The sequence below is a fragment of the Carettochelys insculpta genome, chromosome 16 (genome assembly GCF_033958435.1).
Source record: "Carettochelys insculpta isolate YL-2023 chromosome 16, ASM3395843v1, whole genome shotgun sequence".
NCBI classification, from domain to species: Eukaryota; Metazoa; Chordata; order Testudines; family Carettochelyidae; genus Carettochelys; species Carettochelys insculpta.
Window position 1 is genome coordinate 29,378,481 of NC_134152.1, and position 22,109 is coordinate 29,400,589.

The 22,109-nt window shown below is 41.5% G+C and overlaps 1 protein-coding gene across 4 annotated transcripts in view; it reads left to right on the plus strand.

Annotated features, from left to right (window-relative positions):
* Positions 1 to 22,109, plus strand: part of SDK1 (sidekick cell adhesion molecule 1) — a 727,049-nt gene that overhangs the window by 212,810 nt on the left and 492,130 nt on the right. Inside the window, exon 1 of one of the 4 annotated variants that reach the window (XM_075010601.1) lies at positions 4,027 to 4,038. The exons of the other annotated variants lie outside the window; for them this stretch is intronic. The gene's annotated coding sequence lies outside the window, so the exon portion shown is untranslated. Of the gene's footprint in view, positions 1 to 4,026; positions 4,039 to 22,109 lie in introns of those variants that run through there. 4 annotated transcript variants of the gene reach the window in all.

A 22,109-nucleotide genomic window follows, 5' to 3' on the forward strand; every position in this document is an offset into this window, starting at 1 on the left:
TTTGAGCATTTATAAATTATTTTTACCTTTATGTTTTCATTGATGCAATGCTGTAACAAGAGGTCAATTCTATTTATGGGCTGTGAATTGTTTTTAATTTTTAAAAAGTTACCTTCTTTGAAGTGTTTGGCAAGTGTATTTCCCCAGTGACATAAAAGAAGGCCATACTATTATCTCAACAATGAAGGTGATCAGGCTACTTCTTTGCTTTGTTTAATGGCGGTTTTGCTTATTGGGAAATAGCATAATATCAGGACACACTTCAGTTATCAATGTTTTTCTTATCTAGTGGGCATGGCAAGAGTGACATTATAATAACAGCAGCATACCATAAGGAAGTACCAGTAAATAAAGATAGATAGATATAAAATGTCAGATATGGCCTTCTGAGTCTCCCACACAGTTTGTAGAATAAGTTATTTTGTTTAATAGCTTTTACTTTTAAGAAAGAACTGTGTTGTTCTGAGTTACAAATCTATTTGATCCAATTTCTAAAGTGTCATTTGGATGATGCATTTTACGGTATACAGCAGAAACAGATGACTTGAGGGACTCGTGAGACCATGCAGAGAATCAAGGAAATCAGTGGTACAATAGATTGTCTCCTGTAGAGAGTGATTTTATGAAAATTTTAGACACGCCCAAGGCTCAGTATCTAAAGGACACAGGAGCCCTCATAAATTATGATTTAGATTTAAGAAACTCATGTTCTGTTTGGATATAAGCTCAAAAAGGAGACCGATTGAATTACTTAGATACTGTACAGTATCCAGCTACCTTTCTGACTGGCTCTAAATATTCCCACTTACGGGTTTTGTTCCTCACAATGCAGCCTAATGATAGAACCGTCTACAAGCAGTACTTTTTGGGAGCACGTGCTTATCTCCTTGTTCCTCCCTTCCGCATTTCCAGATGTTCTGAGGGTGAGGTTATATATGTGGTCTTTGCACTTTGTACCTCAGGTCCTTCCAACTGTTGCACCAGCCACGAGTGAATCAATCCAGTCCATTGGATCTGGAATTTTATCCAATTTAGTGCCTCTGGGTCCTTTATAATTGTTTAGTTTACCATACAGTGTAAATTAAGATAGTTATAAGTTAGCAAAATTCATAGGCTTGGTTCCATGTAATTGCAAAACCAAAGAAGAAAGGATTTAAGAGAATTGTTTATTATCCAGCTGTCTTCATGCTGTCTCATGATCACATTAGGTGTCTCAAATGCCTCAGGAAAGGTCATTCTCCTTATGGGTGTTCTGTTTGATGGATCTTTACATATCCAGGGCACATAAGGAGCAGCAGAACTTGATGAAGCTCTCACCGCTAAACTGTTGTATTCTGAAAGAGTGTCAGATCTGAAGACTAAGAGGCCTCTCTTGGTTCCGGTTGCTTTGTCAGGCAAATCTGATGTAGAGGGGACCGTTGGCCTCTTACTAAAACTCAGTGAGGATTTTGGCTGGCTAGCTCCCAGTATTAAAAGGGGAAGGGTCCATTAGAAACCAGGACTCTGAGACCGACAGTCCCCATGGACAATGGAAAGAGGCCAACACTCCGGGGCTGCGTCGACACGTGCACGCTACTTTGAAGTAGTGGCGCCGACTTTGAAATAGCGCCCGTCACGGCTGCACGTGTTGGGCACTATTTCGAAGTTGAAATCAACGTTAGGCGGTGAGACGTCGAAGTCGCTAACCTCATGAGGGGATGGGAATAGCGCCCTACTTCGAAGTTGAACGTCGAAGTAGGGCATGTGTAGACGATCCGCGTCCCACAACATCGAAATAGCGGGGTCCGCCATGGCGGCCATCAGCTGAGGGGTTAAGAGACGCTCTCTCTTCAGCCCCTGCGGGGCTCTATGGTCACCGTGTGCAGCAGCCCTTAGCCCAGGGTTTCTGGCTGCTGCTGCGGCAGCTGGGGATCCATGCTGCATGCACAGGGTCTGCAACCAGTTGTCGGCTCTGTGGATCTTGTGTTGTTTAGTGCAACTGTGTCTGGGAGGGGCCCTTTAAGGGATCGGCTTGCTGTTGAGTCCGCCCTGTGAGCCTGTCTGCAGCTGTTCCTGGCACCCTTATTTCGATGTGTGCTACTTTGGTGTGTAGACGTTCCCTCGCAGCGCCTATTTCGATGTGGTGTTGCCCAACGTCAAAGTTGAACGTTGACATTGCCAGCCCTGGAGGACGTGTAGACGTTATTCATCGAAATAGATAATAACTACATAAGCTATTTCGATGTAGCGTGCACGTGTAGATGTAGCCCAGGTCAGCCAGACTGACAGGTTGGACATGCCAATGAGACAATTAAGTAGCCAGGTCCCATCCTCTGTGTAAGCTGAGTTTTGGCCGGGTCTCCCTCTGAGAAGAGGAGGGAGAGCTAAGAAGAGCAGCAAGGAGTGGAAGCTGTGCTGAGAGGCAGACCTGCAGTGGCTGAGCCAGAGACACACAAAGCCCAAGGAGTGCAGCTGTGCTGAGAGGCAAATGTGCAGTGACAGAGCCAGAGGCGCATGCAGCCCAAAGAGCACCGATCCTGTGCTAAGAAGCAGACCTGCAGTGACCAGAGAGCCAAAGGGTTCAGAGAAGCAATGCAAGGAGCTGGAGGCTGGCAAAGCAACATAGTCTGCAGCTGGGTGTAGTGAGCAGCTGTGACCAGCAAAAATTGGGGAGAGGCTCTGAGCAAGGAGACACCACAGCCAAGAGACCTTGCAGGCCAGACTTGGAGAGGGATTATAACTCCAACTGGGAGAAGGGCCCCCTCACTTAGAGTCTAAAGTCTCTTGGTCACTGCCTGAGCAAGCATGTTCAACCTGCAGCTCCCACCCCCCCCACACAGAGCACAGCCAGGGCCTGAGAGAGCGCCCTGGGACTTAGGAGGAACTGACTGTGAACTGTGCTTATTCGCAGCAGCCTGCTGTTTGAGATGTCCTCGTGCCACAGTGTGGGGCCATGTGTTCTCTTTTAACCTCTCTTATTTTTCCTTATTCTTTTCCTTTTAATCAGTTGTTGTTTAATAAATTGTATTTGCTTTGAGCTGTATGTAGTGATCAGCAGCTCAGGAAAACATCCAGTGTGAAGACAGAACAGCTTAGAGTGGGGACTCCCTAGCCCCTGCCCTAAGTGACTACAGTTTGGGGTTCAGCCCCAGGAAACCTGAGCCCAGCCTTGTTTGGATTTCAAAGACTCTGCTGCTGAGGAGGGTAGAAGGGGAGCCCTCAGGGTCAGGGGGGCCATTGGGTAAATAAAGTGGGAGCGAGGACTCAGATCCTTTTGCTGGTGCACTTCACTGGGGTAGTATAGAAGACAGGAAAGTTCCCCACAGTAGCAGGACCACTCCCCTGCTTACACTGAGGGATAGCTCAGTGGTTTGATCATTGGCCTGCTAAACCTAGGGTTGTGAGCTCAGCCCTCAAGGGGGCCATTTAGGGATCTGGTGTAAATAGATTTAAAAAATAAATAAATAAAGGGGTGGTGATAGGTCCTGCCAAGAGGGCAGGGGAGTGGACTTGATGACCTCCCAAGGTCCCTTCCAGCTCTATGAGATGTGTTTGTGTGTGTGTACCTAATGGATCCCAGAGATCAGGATTCCTGTCATATCTGGCTTTGTTAGATGGTAGCTAGCCCTCTGAAGGGATCAGTGGATTTTCCTACCTCTGACAGGCATATCTAGAGTAATGAGATGATTCAAGTTCATCTGGAAGTAGTTATCTCATAGGAATTATCTAAAGGGAGAATCAATGATTAGGCAGGAAATGACCTGGGTTTAACAGAGGCTGAATTAGCAGGAAAATTATATTTTAGGATCTGTACTTGCAGGATAGAGCATCTGAGCCAAACCAGGAACTGAGTTCCTAGGGCAGGAACCCTGTATTAAGCAGAAGTAAACTTCCTGTGACAAGGTGTACAAGTGGAACTACCAGGCTGGAATTCTGGAAGAAATGCTTTAAGTGAGGAGTGGCAGATACCAAGTGGATCCTGTGTAATACTTGGAGTGGTCCTGCAGAGAGCTCTACGTCAGAGGAAGATTCTACCCAGGCATCATCAGCAGACCTGAGGTAAAAGCAACCAGACTGATGTGTCTGAAATAGAGGTGAATATTGAACGCAAAGTAGGTGGTAGATGGCCTGGGTTGGACTGAGTCCTTTACCCTGGAAACTGAGGCAGAAAGGGGTTGTGTATGCCTAAATGAGGCTGTCAGATACAGGAGTTCCCAGGGGGAAGGTGCACTTTAATTTTTGAAGCTGGTCTGTACTTGTTTTACACTCCAGGTTGAAGTTAATCGAAGCATGACTTGCCTGTAATGCTTTACTTTACCATTGGGATGTATGCCAGAGTGGCCTCCCATGTCTTTATAACAGTATAATAAGTACTGTTATTTCATGAAAAAACAGCTACTAGGGCTCCCCAGTGGCAGGCTAGGCCACAGACTGTGTTACAAGAAGCTGCAATGTATCAAATCCATCCATGTTTATATTTTGGCTTGGCTTTTGAAATCAAAAGCACCTAGTCTGGTACAAAAGAATGTGAGGGAATCCCCCTTCTTTAAAAGGAAGATTATTTAGTTGAGACTGTAGTGAACCTTCCAGAAATCTTACTTGGCTCTATTATGATGCTCGCTATTAAATGTTTTGTTTTAGTACTTATTGTTCAATTTTTGTGGCAAGAGTGGCTTAAGAGAATATTAGTATAGTAAGAAGGTCAAAAGATGTGTTAGTGAGAAAATAACAATATTTAAATAATTTAAAATCTTCAGTATTTAAATAAGCTTATTATGCCAAATATAATTTTTTATTCTTAATTTCAGTTCTTGATATGAAGTAGATTTGCCTGGATGATCCTGGATATTCTGGCACTATCAGTAAAGGATAGTTTTATTATCAGCTCACTCTCTCATTTTTTTCAAATTAAGCCACAGTTCTTATGACAACTTGAGCATGTTCATCTGTTGTCTGTTCTCTATATAACGCAGACTTTAGACTACAGCCCAGTTACTCTATTATTATGCCTAGGTTGATCTGCATTATGCCCATTTTCAGTGTCCATATAAAGCTTTTGCAGAAGTACAGTATTGCCAGTTCAAACTTTCAGAAATCAGAATCAGAAGATTTTTTAACTTTGTTTTCTAGCTTTTATCCACAGCTACGATGCCTATAATTTTACTATTTAAAAAAATTTGATATTCTAATATAATCACATTATTCTGGGACCTGGGGCTTTGCTACAAATCTGATAGGTACTTTTCCTAAAGTCTTCAGAGTTTCCAATACTAAGCATCCTGAGATCAATTGAAATCTAGCTGAAAGTTTCAGAAATGTCCAGCTAATTAATTTACGATTAAATGGTCAAATTTAAATGTTCACACCCTGAGCTGCTTTGAACTTTTAGGTAAATAATTTATTCTGTGTTATGATTTTTCTCCATATGGCTTAGAAAAAGAGTGTATTTGCATCATGAGTTAAAATAGTCTAATCTAATTTATTAATAGTACAAGTAAACAGTTGTTTTGTAACTTTTTTGTATTTAAGCTACATGGATGGTCAGCTGAATTTTAAATTGAAACCTTTTAGTAAAATTATTGCATGGTTTAACGCTGTTTAAACTTCACTTTTTCTACATGGCTCTTGCATTGTTAATGCAAGAGAGCTGCAGTTGAAATATTACTGATTAACAGCTATGACATCAGTTGTTTCTCTTGGGTTGAATCCATGGCTTTGGACTGAAGTCATAACTCTGGCATTTCTGCTTAATCCAGCAGAATGGAGTAAATTTCCTCTTTTCCTTTGGAAACATAAATTTCCTCCTGATATGTGCATTAAACTGACCAAGTCTTCTCTGGTATAGGTGCATCCATGAAAGAGAGTGGATGTTTCCCCTTCTGTTCTTTATGATACAGTCTGCTGAAGAATGCCTTTTCCCTCAGCTATGACTTTCCTTCCCTTCACTCCCAGGTATCATGTTTTTGGAAAGTATTCCCTAAGCCCCAGCAGTTTTTCCTCAGGTTTAACTGCAAAGTGGGTCCCCATTTACTCATTCAGGTAAAGGTTATGCACCACAGATCGTCTCTAATTGAGAGGCTAAGCAAGAATATCAGAAGCAGCTTATTTAAGCTCTCATTTTGCCATGATTTGCTGTGCACTTCTTAGACTATAAGTCTTCTATTTCATTTTATAGTTGTGAATCATGGTTACCTACCTATATGAATTTGTGTTTTCTGAAGTGTTTCAATAAGCTGTCATTAAAATCTCTTACAAACAGCCAACCAGGGACACTTCTTATTTTCATGACTTTTACTTTGGTGGGAAGATTAAATGTGAAGACATTCTTTTTTTTTTTTTTTTTAAAGATTTCTGTTTCCAACTTTATGGTAGAGTGGTGTGCAGACTAGCCCTACACTATGTCAAACATATATAACTTAGCTCCACCTGAAGTAGATGATTTTTTGTTTCTTTCTCAAAGTTTTTTCATCATTTAGAAGTGCATTTTCACTTTGGACAATTTTAATCAAAGCCATTTGAATCTTTCAAGGAAGTTTGCAGACTCTCTCCTGGTGTTTGCAATCCTATGAAAATACTACATTATCTTCCAAATCTTGCTTTGGTAAATAGACCAAATTTTTAATTTTTTTCCTTTGAATTTGCAATTTATTAAAATATTGTGTAAATTATATGTAATCTCAGGCCAGTTCTAGTCTGAGAAGGTTTCTTGAGTGTTTCTTGGCTTCACTTCTCCCTTTCTTTTATTTGCAATGATTTCTGTTTACTGTTTCATTACTCTCACTAGTTGGTTGATGACAGCCATTGTTTTCTTCTTCCCATGACCCTTGTCCAGGCAGTGAATATAACTCAGGACTAGTTATGCCTAATTTAGTTTTCTTTTTAAATTTGATACAGTATGGGTTTTTTTTCATTTCAGGTCAGAAAAAATTAAGCTGAAATATCAATGTCAACACAACTATATGCTCCTTTAAATTCTAATTTTTCTTGTTGTGTTGTGTGTTGCAAACACTGTGAGAATGTTGTCACTTTAGGAAGCATGCCATAGATTCAGCGTTTAAGGCAGATGGGATCATTAGATCATCTAGTATGATCTCCTGTATATCACAGGTCATTAAATTGACAGTCCTTTACTGAGTCCAATAACTTGTTTGATTAAAACATAACTTCTGAGCCAAAGGATGGGTGAACATGAATCCAACATCAGGAAGTGGAAAACACATAAACCTATAGGGGATCACTTTAACTTCCCTGGACATTCAATAATGGACTTAAAAGTAGCCATTCTCCTACAAAAAGATATTACCACAAGTCTACAGAGGGACACATCTGAACTTGAATTAATTTGCATATATGACACATTTAAATTAGGTTTTAACAGAGATCTCAATTTTCATATGCATTGCATGGGCAGTTTTACCACCTTTGATATTCTGAGGAATGGTGTGCTTCCTACATAATTTGCTTATCTACTAGTCCCAGTAGTGACAGGTAACCCCTTTTTTCCCTTATTCCTCCCCCCACCCACTTTGTAATCCCCATCCCTGCTATATAAATCCCTGCATCTACACTAACAAGTTTTTTCAAAATATTTTTTGAAAAAAGGGCTCTTTCAAAATATTCAGTGGAGTGCCTACACTCAAAAAGTGTTCTTTCGAAATTAAATTGAAAGAAAGTGGCACTCCTTTTGAAAATGCTCTTCCATGCCTATTTCAGCAACAGTGCCTTCTTTTGAAAGCTTTAGAAAGAAAACGTGTAGATGCTCCACAGGCCCTTTTTTTTTGAAAAAGGCTGTTTTTTTGATTCCCTGGCCCATTTTTTCAAAAGAGCGGGGGCTGTGTGAATGCTCTCTTTTGAAAGAGCAGATGACTCTTTTGATATGCTTTTTTTTTTTTTTTTTTGTGGATGCGCTCTTTTGAAAAGTTGTTTCAGAAGAGATCTTCTGGAAAGACCTTTTTCAAAAGATCCCTGTAGTGTAGACGTAGCCTAATTGTTTACTCCAATAATTTGAAGAAGAGGGTCTTACCCACAGAAGCTCATTACCTAATAAATTTGTTAGTCTTTAAGGTGTGATATCAGTGTGTCCTAAACCCTTTGAGACCACGAAACATCAAACAATGTTTTTATGTAGAACATCTATGAAAGTTTTCTTCAAAGAAAACTGTTGATCAAATAAACAAACCAACAAACCTCCCTCCCCCAAAAAAAAACCAAATAGCAACATATGAAGAAAAAAAAGTGATTTAATCAGGTACCATAGCAATGAAGTAGTAACATTCTATCTTGTTTTTAATAACAGAAAATATGTACCATAAGTGTCACACATCAAAAAAATCTCATATGCTTGTGGGACACCTGCAAGTTATTCACAGAATACCAGTTTTCAGTGGCACACAGTTTAAGAAACACTGTGCTACAGGACTGCTTGTTTGTTTAAAGAGAGGAGATGCTTAAAGAACTCTTTTTCATATCCTATTTTAAAAAGTGAACAGCAGATCTTTATACAATAGTCCATTGTCTGTTAAACTGATGCCATTTAAAGAGGTATAATTGCCTTCATCCACCTTTTCCTCAATTAATTCATCACATTGTCCCCTTTTGCCTAAAGATCCCTTTTGTTTTGTACCCTGATACGGGTTGAACCTCTCTAGTTCGGCACCCTTGGGACCTGACCGGTGCCAAACAAGAATTTGCCAGACCATGGGAGGTCAATATACTTTTTCAGCATTACCAATATTTCCACTGCTTATAGGAATCTTAGAAGATATTTAGGGGTAAATTACAGCTGAATGAGAACACATAATACTGAGGCTGCTTCTATACTCGCCCCCTCCCATCGGAGGTGGCCTGGTAATGAGGCAATTCAAAGCAGGTTAATGAGGTGCTACAGTGCATAGTCAGTGCCTGATTAGCATAATGGCAGCCATGCAAATTTCAAAGTGCAGACTTCAAATTGCAGATTGGCAATGTAGATGTGGGCCGCTTCAAAATAAGCGCCCCACTTCAACATTCCCTTACTCCCACGAAACTAGATCGGAGTAAAGGAAAGTCCAAGTGGTGCACTTATTTTGAAGCTCCCCACATCTACACTGTCAATCTACAATTTGAAGTCTTCACTTTGAAATTAACTCATCCACTATTATGCTAATGAGGCACTGAATATGCACATTAGTGCCTCATTCACCTGCTTTGAATTGCCTCATTACAGTGCCACCTCCAATGGGAAGAGGCAAGTGTAGAAGCATCCTAGAGAGCCAGGATTGGTGGATGTAAATAAATTTCATAGGACTTCATGAAATTTGACCACAGCCATGATAAGTGTCTGGTCCATCTAAATAAAATCATGTTGGATTACAGATGTTGCTGGATGAGAGAGTGCCGGATTAGAGAGGTTTAACCTATAATTCTTATTATGGTAGAGCTTTATCACTTGTAGGATTGTGTTGTCGTGTTCAGATCTCTTTTGTGAAAGTTTTGTCTCTTGGGTTAAGCTTTTCTGTGTTTGAACATAAGAATGGCCATACTGGATCAGACCAAAGGTCCATCTGGTCCAGTATCCTGTCTGCGGATTGTGGCCAATGCCAGATACCCCAGAGGGATTGAACCAAACAGGTCATGATCAAGCTCTCTCTTTTCTGCCATCCACCTCCAGCCTCTGATGAACAGAAGCTAGGGGCACCATTCCTTACCCATCCTGGTTAATAATGATTAATGGACTTGACCTCCATTAATTTATCTAGCACTTTTTTAAACCCTGTTATAGTCCTAGCCTTCACAACCTCCTCTGGCAAGGAGTTCCTCAAGTTGACTCTGCGCTGTGTGAAGAACTTCTTTATATTTAATTTGGTTTCCCTTAGTTCTTATATTATTGGGGCATGTAAATAACTTTTCCTTATTCACTTTCTCCACACCACTCATGACTTTATATACTTCTACCATATCCCCCCTTAGTTTTGTATTTTCTAAGATGGAAAGTCCTAGTCTCTTTAATCGCTCTTCAGATGGAACCCATTCCAAACCCCTAAGCATTTTAGTTGCCCTTTTCTGAACCTTTTCTAATGCCAGTATATCTTCTATGAGAAGAGAAGACCACATCTGAACACAATATTCAAGTTGTGGGCATATCATGGTTTTATAAAAAGGCAATGAGATATTCTCTGTCTTATTCTCTATCCATTTAATTATTAACATTCTGTTTGCTTTTTTGACTGCCACTGCACACAGCAAGGATGTTTTCAGAGAACTATTCATGATGACTTCAAGGAAGTCTCAAAACAATGGGCCAGGAATCAAAAAATTAGGTGCCATGACTATTATTTCAGAAAAAGGGCCCACAGAGCATCTATATGTTTTCTTTCAAAAGAAGCTTTTGAAAGAAGGCAATCTTTCTGAAACAGTGTAGTATAGATGCAGTCCAAGATCTCTTTCTTGATTAGTTATAGCTAAATTAGCCCCCATCATATTGTATGTAAAGTTGGGGCTATTTTTTCCAATGTGCATTACTTTTCATTTATCCACATTAAATTTCATTTGCCATTTTGTTGCCCAATCACTAAGTTTTTTTTTTTTTTTTTTTTTGAGTTCTTTTTGAAATTCTTCACAGCCTGCTTTGGTCTTAACTATTTGAGCAGTTTGATATCATCTGCAAACTTTTCACCCTCGTTGTTTACCTTTCTCCAGATCATTTATGAATAAGTTGAATAGGACTGATCCTATGACTGACCCTTGGGGAAACAACACTAGTTACCCCTCTCCATTCTGAAAATTTACCATTTATTTCTACTTTCTGTTTTGGCCAACGGTTGAATCACTATACTTGAAATTACAAAGCTGTGTGCATTAAGCTATTCTGAAATATGATAGCATCAGACACTGACATAGAAAGCAAAGGATGATGTATGTAAACACTAAAACAAATTATAGTATCTATTTTCAAAATGCAGTTTAAATTCTCTCTTTGGCTAGATAGAATTAACCTTGTCAGGCTTTGAAACAAATCTTATTTTTCTATTGCTTATCATTGGGATGCAAATATGTCATTTATTGGGGTTTAAAAGAGCAACAGATGCACTGATGTATAACTATGTTTGGCAGGCTAAATAACTTTTTATGTGAGAAGTATTGATTTATAAATTGTAGTACATGTAATTAACACTAGAACTGTCAAAATTTAAAACACTATTAAATAATTCTTTTGTTTATATGCTAAAGAAATTTAATAATGGACATGTCTTCAAATTAATAAACTAAAAGCATTTCTGCCTTGAATTATGTCAGGCTGAATTGTGTTTTGAGGTTCCATTAAATGTTTGTTCCTATTCCCAACAAATATAAATTAGTGGGATTTTTTTTTTGTTTTTTTTGTTTTTAACTCTTTAACAAGGCAAAGTTTCAATGAATTATTAATAATGTTATATCACTCATTTCCTATTCTAGATTAGACAAATATTCAAAGAAACTGATGGATTCAGGCTTGCTGGCTCTGGAATCCTTCTGCTGAGTATGGTAGAAAGGGTGATCCAATTTTTAAATGCCTGTTTTTTTCTGGTACTTCTCTTGTATATGTTCTTGGTATGAAAGATTTTTCTATTGTAAGGGAGAGTCCATATTCTACTATACCACAATTCCATTGGTGTAATATATAGTTTCCAATAATGTGAAATACAAATTAGGGTGACCATCCATCCAGTTTTTGGTGGGATGGTCCCATATTTGAGATGCCAGAAAGGCATCCCGATTTATTTTATAAAAGGGACTAACTGTCCTGTATTTGCTGTGCAGGCGCAGCTGCTGGCCTGAGAGCACAGTATGTGCTCTCCACAACAGAGACAGCCAGCAGGTTAACTTGCTTTCCCCTTCCCCAAGGCTCAGGGAAGTTAGGGGGACGGGGGGAGCACCACGGCTGCCGTGTCCCTGCCGCTTCCCCAAGGCTCAGGGAAGCGGGGCGGGAGCGCTGCCCCCACCCCATCTTGTATGTCGCCTTGGGAGATATGGTCATCCAATACAAAGTCTAACTGCTAACGATGAAAATTAATTTGTCATTCTTTTAAATATGCACCATTTAAAAAATGGCCAGCATGCCACAGCTGGCACTTTTACCCTCACAGCAGTTGAAAAACAGTGAAAAGAAAGATGATATTTGCAGCATGGAGCGTTCGCACCCTCTTGGACAAGGAGAATGCTACGAGGCCTGAGAGAAGAACGGCCCTCGTAGCAAGAGAACTGGCATGTTATAACATTGACATAGCTGCCCTGAGTGAGACCAGACTGGCAGAGGAAGGATTCATCTGAGAACCAAAAGGAGGTTACACCTTCTTCTGGAAAGGCAGGCCAGAAAATGAAGACCGAATCCACAGAGTGGGACTTACCATCAAGACATCACTTCTGCACCAGCTTCCTGACCTACGAACTTTCATCAGTGAGCATCTGATCAAGCTCTGCTTCCCCCTCAATACCTCTCACCACGTTACAGTCATCACCGCTTATGCCCCCACACTGACTAACAGCGACGAAGCAAAAGAAAGTTTCTATGAGGACCTTGACCATCTTGTGAAAGCAACTCCTCCTAGTAACAAGCTTCTCCTGTTGGGTGACTTCAACACCAGGGTCGGCAAGGACTGTAAGACCTGGAAAGGGGTGCTGGGGCATCATGGTGTTGGTAACATGAATGCCAATGGCCGCCTTCTGCTGAGCTTGTGTGCAGAAAATGACCTGACGATTACCAACACTCTCTTCAGGCAAGCCAATAAATACAAGACCACATGGATGCACCTGAGATCAAAACAGTGGCATCTGATTTGTTATATCATCAATCGCAGGCAGGACATTCGAGATGTTAAGGTCAGCAGGGCCATGCAGGGAGCTGAGTGCTGGACTGATCAATAACTCATCAGATCGGTCCTTATGCTGCACATCACAACACTGCACTGCAAGAAGCTCAAGGTTGTCAGACCCTCCTCCTTCAGCATCGGGAAGCTGCAGCATACTGGTCATCGTGAGAAATTCACAGCCTACCTTGACGAAGGCCTGACGTCCCATGGACCTCTGACTGGAGACCCAACACAAAAGCGGGACCAGTTCAAAACCCTGGTGAGGGAATCAGCCAAGTCAACACTAGGACTGAAAAGGAGAGTTCACCAAGACTGGTTTGATGAAAATGATGAGGCCATCATGAAGATCTGAGAGGAAAAACAGAATGCGTTTCTGCTGTGGCAAAACAATCAGTCCTCAATCTCCAAACGTGATTGTTTCAAACAACAAATGGCACTTCGCAAAATGCAAGATGAGTGGTGGGAGAGTAAAGCTGATGAAGTCCAATACTGTGCTGACACCAAGAACTCCAAGATATTCTTCAGTGCTATCAAAGCTATATATGGACCTTCAAAGCCAAGTTCTACACCTTTCCTTTCTGCAGATGGCATGACCCTTCTGAGGGAGAACAGCATCAACCATAGATGGAGAAAGCAATTCAGCAACCTTCTCAACAGACCCTCCATTGTTGACCCTGTGGCCCTAGACCAGATCCCTCAGAAACCCACAATAGACAGTCTTGACCTGCCCCCTACAATGTAGTAGTAGTAGGCATCCTTCAGTCTGCATAGACTATGGATCACGCCCTTTAAAGTTTCAATTGAGGACTTCATTTACAGCGTCTATTGTGACTATGAAGACCCACACGAGAGTGACAGTCCTTGCTGCATCTCTTGCAGATGTAGTGGGTGTCTGGCAAGTCCTTATTGTGCTTTCTGTGCGCTCTCTTCTCCTCTGCTAGCTGTCTGATCTTCATCTCGCCCTTCTGAAGGCCCTTGTGTAACCCCTGCCTCCATCTGCTGCGGTCATCTGCTAGTTCTTCCCAGTTATCCAGCTCGATGTCTACCTCTCTGAGGTCTCTCTTGCAGACATCTTTGTAGCGCAACTGGGGGCGTCCAGGAGGTCTTTTGCCAGAGGCTAGCTCACCATACAGGATGTCTTTTGGAATCCTTCCATCATTCATCCTGTGGACGTGGCCAAGCCAGCAGAGTCGACGCTGCCTGAGGAGGGTGTGCATGGTTGGGATTCCAGCTTGCTCGAGGACAGCGGTGTCGGTCACTCTGTCCTTCCATGATATTCCAAGGATGCGCCTGAGGCAGCGCAAGTGGAAGACGTTCAGCCTCTTTTCCTGGTGGGCATACAGGGTCCAAGTCTCGCTGCCATGAAGGAGGGTGCTGAGGATGCAGGCTCTGTAGACTTGCATTTTGGTGTGAGTGTACAGCTTGTTGTTATTCCACACTCTCTTGCTGAGTCTGGACAGAGTTGTGGCTGCTTTTCCGATCCTCCTATTTAGCTCAGTGTCCAACGACAGGGTGTCAGTGATAGTGGACCCGAGGTAAACGAACTCGTGGACGACCTCTAACATATAGTTGTCAATGCTGATTGATGGGGATTCAGCAACATCCTGACCAAGTACGTTTGTCTTCTTTAGGCTGATGGTAAGCCCAAAGTCCTTGCACGCTTTGGAGAACTAATCCATTAGTTTTTGAAGCTGGTCTTCTGTGTGAGACACTACAGCAGCATCGTCTGCAAACAGCATGTCTCTGATGAGGACTTCTCACACCTTAGACTTATCTTTCAGCCTTGCAAGGTTAAACAGTTTCCCATCAGATCTTGTGTGCAGCAGGATGCCCTCTGTTGAAGATCCAAAGGCATGCTTCAGGAGGAGTGCGAAGAAGATCCCGAACAATGTCGGAGCAAGCACGCATCCTTGTTTGACGCCGCTCCTGATTCTGAAAGCATCCGATAATGCGCCGTCATATTGCATGGTTCCTCTCATGTCTTCGTGGAACGACTGGATCATCTTGAGTAACCGTGGAGGACAGCCTATCTTGTGGAGCAGTTTGAACAGACCATCCCTGCTGACCAAGTCAAAGGCCTTGGTCAGGTCGATGAAGGCTATGTAGAGTGGCTTTCTCTGCTCCCTGCACTTCTCCTGCAGCTGCCTTAGAGAGAAGACCATGTCAACGGTAGACGTCTCTGCGCGGAATCCACACTGCGATTCGGGGTACACCCTCTCAGCAATCTTCTGGAGTCTGCCAAGGATGACGCGAGCGAACAGTTTACCAGTGATGCTTAGGAGGGAGATTCCACGGTAGATGTTGCAGTCGCTTCTGTCTCCTTTGTTCTTATACAACGTTACAATGTTAGTGTCGCGCATATCCTGTGGAACCTCACCCTCTTTCCAGCATAGGCACAGTAGCTCATGTAGGGGTTCCAGGAGTGTGTCCACGGCACATTTGATTACCTCTGGTGGTATACCATCCTGACCAGGGGCCTTTCCTACTGCAATGCTGTTGATGGCTCTCTTCAGTTCATCCACAGTTGGTTCTTGATCCAGTTCGTCCATTACTGGTAGGAGCTCGACGGCATTGAGGGCTGCGTCAACCACAACGTTCTCGCCTGATTACAGCTCGGAGTAGTGCTCAACCCGAACCCCCTACAATGGATGAGGTCAAAAAGGCAATCAGCCAGACCAGCTCTGGCAAAGCCCCTGGGATGGACAGCATCCCTGCTGAAATTTTCAAAGCGGCAGGACCACTGTCACTTGAAGCCTTTCACCACATCTTGATCAGCATCTGGGAAGAAGAAGACATGCCCAAAGACTTTAAGGATGCCACAGTCATCTTGCTCTTCAAGAACAAGGGCAACAAAGCTGACTGGAAATTACCGGGGCATCTCCCTTCTCTGTACTGCTGGGAAGATCTTAGCTCGAGTCATCCTCAACTGTCTGATCACCAGCTTCTTGGAGGAGAACCTACCAGAGGCACAGTGTGGTTTTCACCCAGGCCACAGCACCATTGACATGATCTTTGCTGTTCGTCAGGTCCAGGAAAAGTGCATAGAGCAGAACTTGGATCTGTACACTGTCTTTATAGACCTGACCAAGGCATTTGACACTGTCAAGAGAGAGCCCTGTGGATTATCCTGAAGATTCGTTAACCTCATACGCCTGTTCCACGATAACATGACTGGCTTTGTTCTTTCAAATGGCAAATCCTCAGATCCATTTGAGATATCCAGTGGTGTGAAGCAAGGATGTGTGCTGTTCCCAGAGTTATTCCACCTCTTTTTCACGTGCGTCCTCAGCCACACATTTAGGGACCTGGACCATGGTGTCAACATAAACTACAGACTTGATGGGTCACTTTTCGACCTTCATCATCTGAATGCTAAAACCAAAAAGCTTGAGAGCTCACCCTTGAAACCATTTTGCTGATGACTGTGCACTTATGGTACACAAGGAATCTGATCTCCAGCTCATCGTCAACAAGTTTGCTGGTGCCACTCGCCTCTTTGGTTTGACCATCAGCCTAGGAGAGACCGAGGTACTGTTTCAACCTGCTTCAGGATCTGCTGTTCTCCCTGCTTCAATCTTTATTGAAGGAACAGAGTTAAAAACAGTAGAGGAGTTCAAGTACCTTGGCAGTGTGATAGCCAAAGATGGCTCCCTTGACAAAGAAATCAATGCCAGAACCTGCCAGGCCAGCCGGGCACTAGGACGTCTGAGAGCACGAGTGTTGAATCAGCACAATATCCGACAGTCCACTAAACTGAAAGTGTACAAGGCTGTAGTCCTTCCTTTGATGGCAGGACAGAGTTATAAACCTGGACGTCCTGGACAGAGCAGGAACCACCAGCATCGAAGCCATGATTCTGAAAGCCCAGCTTTGCTGGACAGGGCACATCATACGAATGGAGGAGTCAAGAATCCGTAAGCAACTCCTCTATGGTGAACTCTTCCAGGGCAAAAGGAGTCAAGGCAGGCCTCGCAAGAGGTATAAAGACTGCATGAAGGCCAACATTGCTCATGCTGGTTTAAAACCAGATCAGCTAGAGCAGCATGCAAAAGACTGCGCAGGCTGGCATGCTCTCATATGACATGCATATGACAACTTTGAAGAGCAGCGACACGTACGCCTGATTGATGCTTGTGAGAGGAAGAAAGCAGCAGCAGCAGCTGCACCAACAGAGCCAGGACAATTCCCTTGCCCCACTGTGAACGCCCAGGCCGTTCAAAGCTTAGATTCCTTAGCCACATGTGAGTCCACAACCAATGAGCCTGCGCAAGCTCAAGACGGACTACCTATATAAATGTGCACCATACTGAGGCCTAGGGGAAAGGGACCTATGAGCCCTCTCAAGATGAATGTTGTCTTTATTTCCCAGTTTTAATTTGTCATGAAAAAATTCAGTATATCAACACGACTCTCCCTTCAGTCTCCTCTGGAGTACCTTTAATCCTTATGTTATTCCTGTATTCTCTTTTTTCCTTGTCTTCCAGTTTATTTTCTGTCTTTTTTCCAGTTATTTGGATTCTTTCATCCAGATTAGTAATCTGACCGAGGTTACTCACTCAGTTTTTATCTCCCCACATCTGATATTTCCCAGTAATCTTTCATTTAATTTTCCATATCTTTAACATCAGACCAGAACTTTTCCCTCATCTCCTTATCCATCTTCTTAATGTTTAACAGCAGATCCTAATAAAAGAGTGACTAACGCTGCTCCATTTTTTGCAGGAGGTGGAGTTACTCTTTTCTGAGGCTATGTCTTTGTTTTACTGAGAACAGATCTTTATGTTGGAGGACTCCTTTCCTTTCTTGGACATCTAGATCATGGCCTTTCTCCTCATATGCTAAAAATACCTCTTATTATGGTTGCTGCCACACTTTCTTCCACAGCCAAAATAGTACAATTTTACTTACTTAATTTTAAATATCATTGCAATTGTCCACTGTTCCTATATGGGATAAGGAATGTCCAGTTCAGCATTTCTGAGCTTGCAGAGTAATTTTTTGTTATGTTTTTTAGGCTGATTGAACTGGATTCTGTTCCTGGATTTTTATTATTATGACTCTCAATCTCAAAGTGGCACTTTGGAACCCACATATTCACTGTTATGATATGCCTTTATGTTTTGTACAAAGTATGCGTTGTCAGATATAATTTTAAAATCCTTGATCTGTTGAACATAAATGTCTTGTTGGATTGTATGTGTTGTTATTTCATGTGAAATTACGAAACATTACTGTATGCTTCAGTGAAATATGTTGTGAGGTTGGGAACACCCACAACCAGCTTCTCAGATGCAACAATGGTGCAGCCATCAAGAGCCAAATACCATTAATGTCTTATCAACATCCACCAAGAAAAGAATCTAGTATTCTAGAGACTTTTGGGAGGAGTCAGGAATAAATTGTCACAGCAAAGATGCTTCCTGCAAGCTGAAAGAAAATATGAACCAGTGACATTGTTAGAAGCGTTTAAACTGCAGAAAGGAAAGTTTTGATTAGACATTTGGAAAATCTTCCTAACTATCAGAGTGGTTAAACAGTAGAACAAATTGGCTAGGAAGGCTGTGGAATCTCCATCACTGGAGATATTTAAGAGCAGGTTAGATAGACACATATTAGGGATGGTTTAGAGACTCTGTATGGTGCTTGGTCCTGCCATGAGGACAGGATAATACACTCAATGACTTTTCAAGATCCCTTCCAGTCCTAGTGTTCTGTGATCATTACTTGGCCTGTTCCTCCCCTTCCCACACTCTGCAACTCACCACCTAGAAGAACAGCTGAAGGACAAGGATTTTGAACTGGGGAAGGGTGGTGCCAGTCTGAAACATAGTGCCAGCCTGAATACTGAGGATCTGTAACCTGCTTGTACCATCTGTAAGGGTGAGATGTTGCTTTATTCAAATCATGTTTATGAGTAGAATTTAGACTGAGAATTTATCTTCAAATAACCGGTTTTGATCTCTATGGTTGCTGCTTATAATTATAATCAGTCAGTAGCTGATACAATTTGTTTTATATTTTACTTAAAACAGTACGTTTTGGCTGAAGTGCTTGGGAAATCTTAACTCCTTTTACAAAGTTTGGTGCATGTCCACTTTCCTTTGAAGAAGTAGCAGGCTTTGGATCAGTTTTGAAATTCAAGTAGGAGGGAATTGATTGGATTCTCTCTAATTGGATTCATGACTGGCTGGGAGATCATTCATGTGACGAGTGTGTCCCTGCCTGTGTATGTCTATGAAAGTATAGTGCCTATCACATGTTTGTAGCTTGACATCAGCCTCACAGTGTGAGGCACTCCAGATTGGTGATTTTTGGAAGGCTCAGCAGTTCTACAGATTTGCCAGCTCTCTTCAGCCTCTCTCCCTCTGTTCCTTGCTATTTAAAGCTAACTCTGTCAATGGTTATTTATATTTAGGACACGGATTGGTGGATTTAGATTGTCTTAGTTCTTTATCTTCTTAGCTCTAGATAACCTAGTCCACCTGTCAGTGATTAGATATGCAGCTATCTCTCTGTGGTGGTGGCAGTTGTTTGTTACAGGTTCAGGTGCAGTCAGGGGACCTGATCAAAAGCCCATTGAATTCAATAGGAAATTTTCCATTGAACTCTTGGCTTGTGCTGCTGGTCAACACTGGCGTCCTCATTCAGTAAATGACATAAGTGAATCGTCCCTTGCCTATTCAGAGTAGCACTTAAATGAACTATAATCAGACCACTCAAATGCTTAAAGTTGAAATGACTAAAAGATTTGTTGAATCATGCCTTCTCCTACATACATGTGATTGTATAACTTTTGGTAGAAAAAAAGACAATTACAAGTTATATATATAAAAGAGCAATAGTAGTAAGAAGGAGTTCACATAATTTTATAACAAAACAGTACATAAGTCATTTTTAGCTCCTAAAGACTGTTATATCTTTGATAGATATTTTCAGTTGCTTTGTTATTTGGAAACCGGTATCAAGATGGCTATCTCGTCATGATATGGACTAGACCCACTTACTTGGCTTCCAGGTCTAGCAGTGCTGTGGCTGTTTCATTCGTTGCAGCTATTGCAAAAGTGTTGCTGTTCTGGGACTTCAAGAATTGGAAAGTCCATTAGCAATATAAACATATGACTTTTATTATGTGTTTTAAAATATCCAAATAAGAACGTGTACTGCTCTGCAAAGGGCAGACATGTTTTAAATAAACATACATTCTGATTTTTTTTTCTTAACTCTATTCAGAGGAGTCATTTGAGGCTTCCACTGACAATGTAGTGGAAAGAAATGGATGTGTGTTCAGAAAAAGCTCTTAGTGCTCTATGGCCAAATAATGCATTGCATGGTACCAAGGCTGCCTACACTCTAATGTATTGGTGAAATCCTCCTGCAATCAGCTTATTTATTTCTTGTTCACTTCTTATTGAGCAAGAAAATTTCTTTTGCCTTCTGAGCTGTAAACTTTAGCAATGTGCTTGTGTTAGGAGAAAGAGTAAATATCACGTCCCTATTTGCTTTTTTGACAGCAATCATGATTTTATAGACCTCTGTCATGTGGCCCTTGAGTCACGTATTTTCCAAGTTGACAAGTCCATATCCATAATCATCTGTGTTGCCCTTTTCAGAACCTCTTTCCAATTCCAAAATATCTTTTTTGGGAGGGGGTGACCACATCTGCACACAGTATTCAAGAACTGGGCACAGAAACACAATATGATTTCTGTCTTATTGTCTTAATCCTTTCTTAATAATTAATAATAGCTTTTTTGGCTGCCGCTGCACATTGAATGGATGTTTTCTGAGAACTGTCCACAATGACTCCAAGATCAAGTAGTAAAAGCTACTTTAGACCCCACCATTTTATCTAATCTAATATATAAAATAAATAATATAGATGGGATTATGTTATCCAATGTGCACTACTTTGCATTTATCATCATGGAATTTCGTCTGTCATTTTGTTGCCCAGTCACCATTTTGTGTGATCCCTTGGTAGCTCTTTACAGTTTGCTGTGGACTTAACTCTCTTGAGTAGTTTTGTATCATCTGCAAATCTTCCCACCTCATTGTTTATTCTTTTTACAGTTGATTTATGATTATGTTGAAAAGGACTGGTCCCAGTACGGAGCACAGGGAACACCATTATTTATCTCTCTCCGTTCTGAAACTGAAATTTTTTTCCTGCCCATTGTTTCCTATCTTTTAGCCAGTTACCAGTTGATCAAAAGACCTTCCTTCTAAACTCACGACCACTTACTTTGCTTAAGAGCTTCATACTGTTTTCTTCTCTTGCTCTGGGCCTGATGTTCCCCTCTATGATTTCTTCATAAATAGAGTTCCCATTGTTTTTTGATTCCACCATTCTTGGTTTACGTAGGCAGCTCTGGTATCCGGTCTGGGCAGACAGCATAGCTCAATATCAACAGACATGTACGGTTCCCGACATAGTGCCAACACACATTTCACCTTTACTTGTTGTTATGAGATACCACTTTTAAAATAGTATGTACAATCAGTTAGTTGATTTGTTCGACATTTGCATCTCATTATAAATTGGTCAACCTTTGAACATGCTGTCATCTTTTGGACTTGTTTATGTGATTTTTTTGTCTCCAGCCATTGTTAACTTGAGGGAGTCTGTCTACTGTTAACTGGCTAGCACACCCTTTACTTACAATTCCTGTGTATAGTTATTACCTTTGATACCTATTGCATGTATACATCACACAAGAATACTAATGTTCAGGTGAGATCAGTTTTAAAATCCCACATAGCCCATTTGGTTCAAAGACTACCACAAAAGTGTATAGGGTGTGAATGAAGAGGTGCTTAGTGTCACCGCATGATATTGCTTTTAGCTTGTCAAACTAACTCACAGTAAAATAAGACAATGTTAGATTGTCCCACTTGGCATGTGTTTACAAGTTGAATCTCTCTAGTCCAGCAACATCCATCATTTGTATGATTTTCGTTAGCCCGATTTCCACTTATCATGGGTATGGCCAAGTTTCCTGTGGTCTCGTAAAGTTTGTTTACAGCCACCAGCCCTGCCTCTCAATGTTCTGGCAGTTATTTAGCTCTAATTTACGTGGTGACTTAAAATCATAAGTTGTGTTGACTTAAATCAATCCAACCTGTCAGACCGACCTCTGCTTGTTACAATGAGATGACATTGTCATTCCGTCTTACAGTACTTCTCTACTTATTCTTTCCATCTTCACAAGGCTAAAAATATGTGCCATGCAAGAGATCATTTTGCTACACTTATCTTTCCTGTGGTTGCTATTGTACGCATTTGTATGTATGTGTTAAATTTTT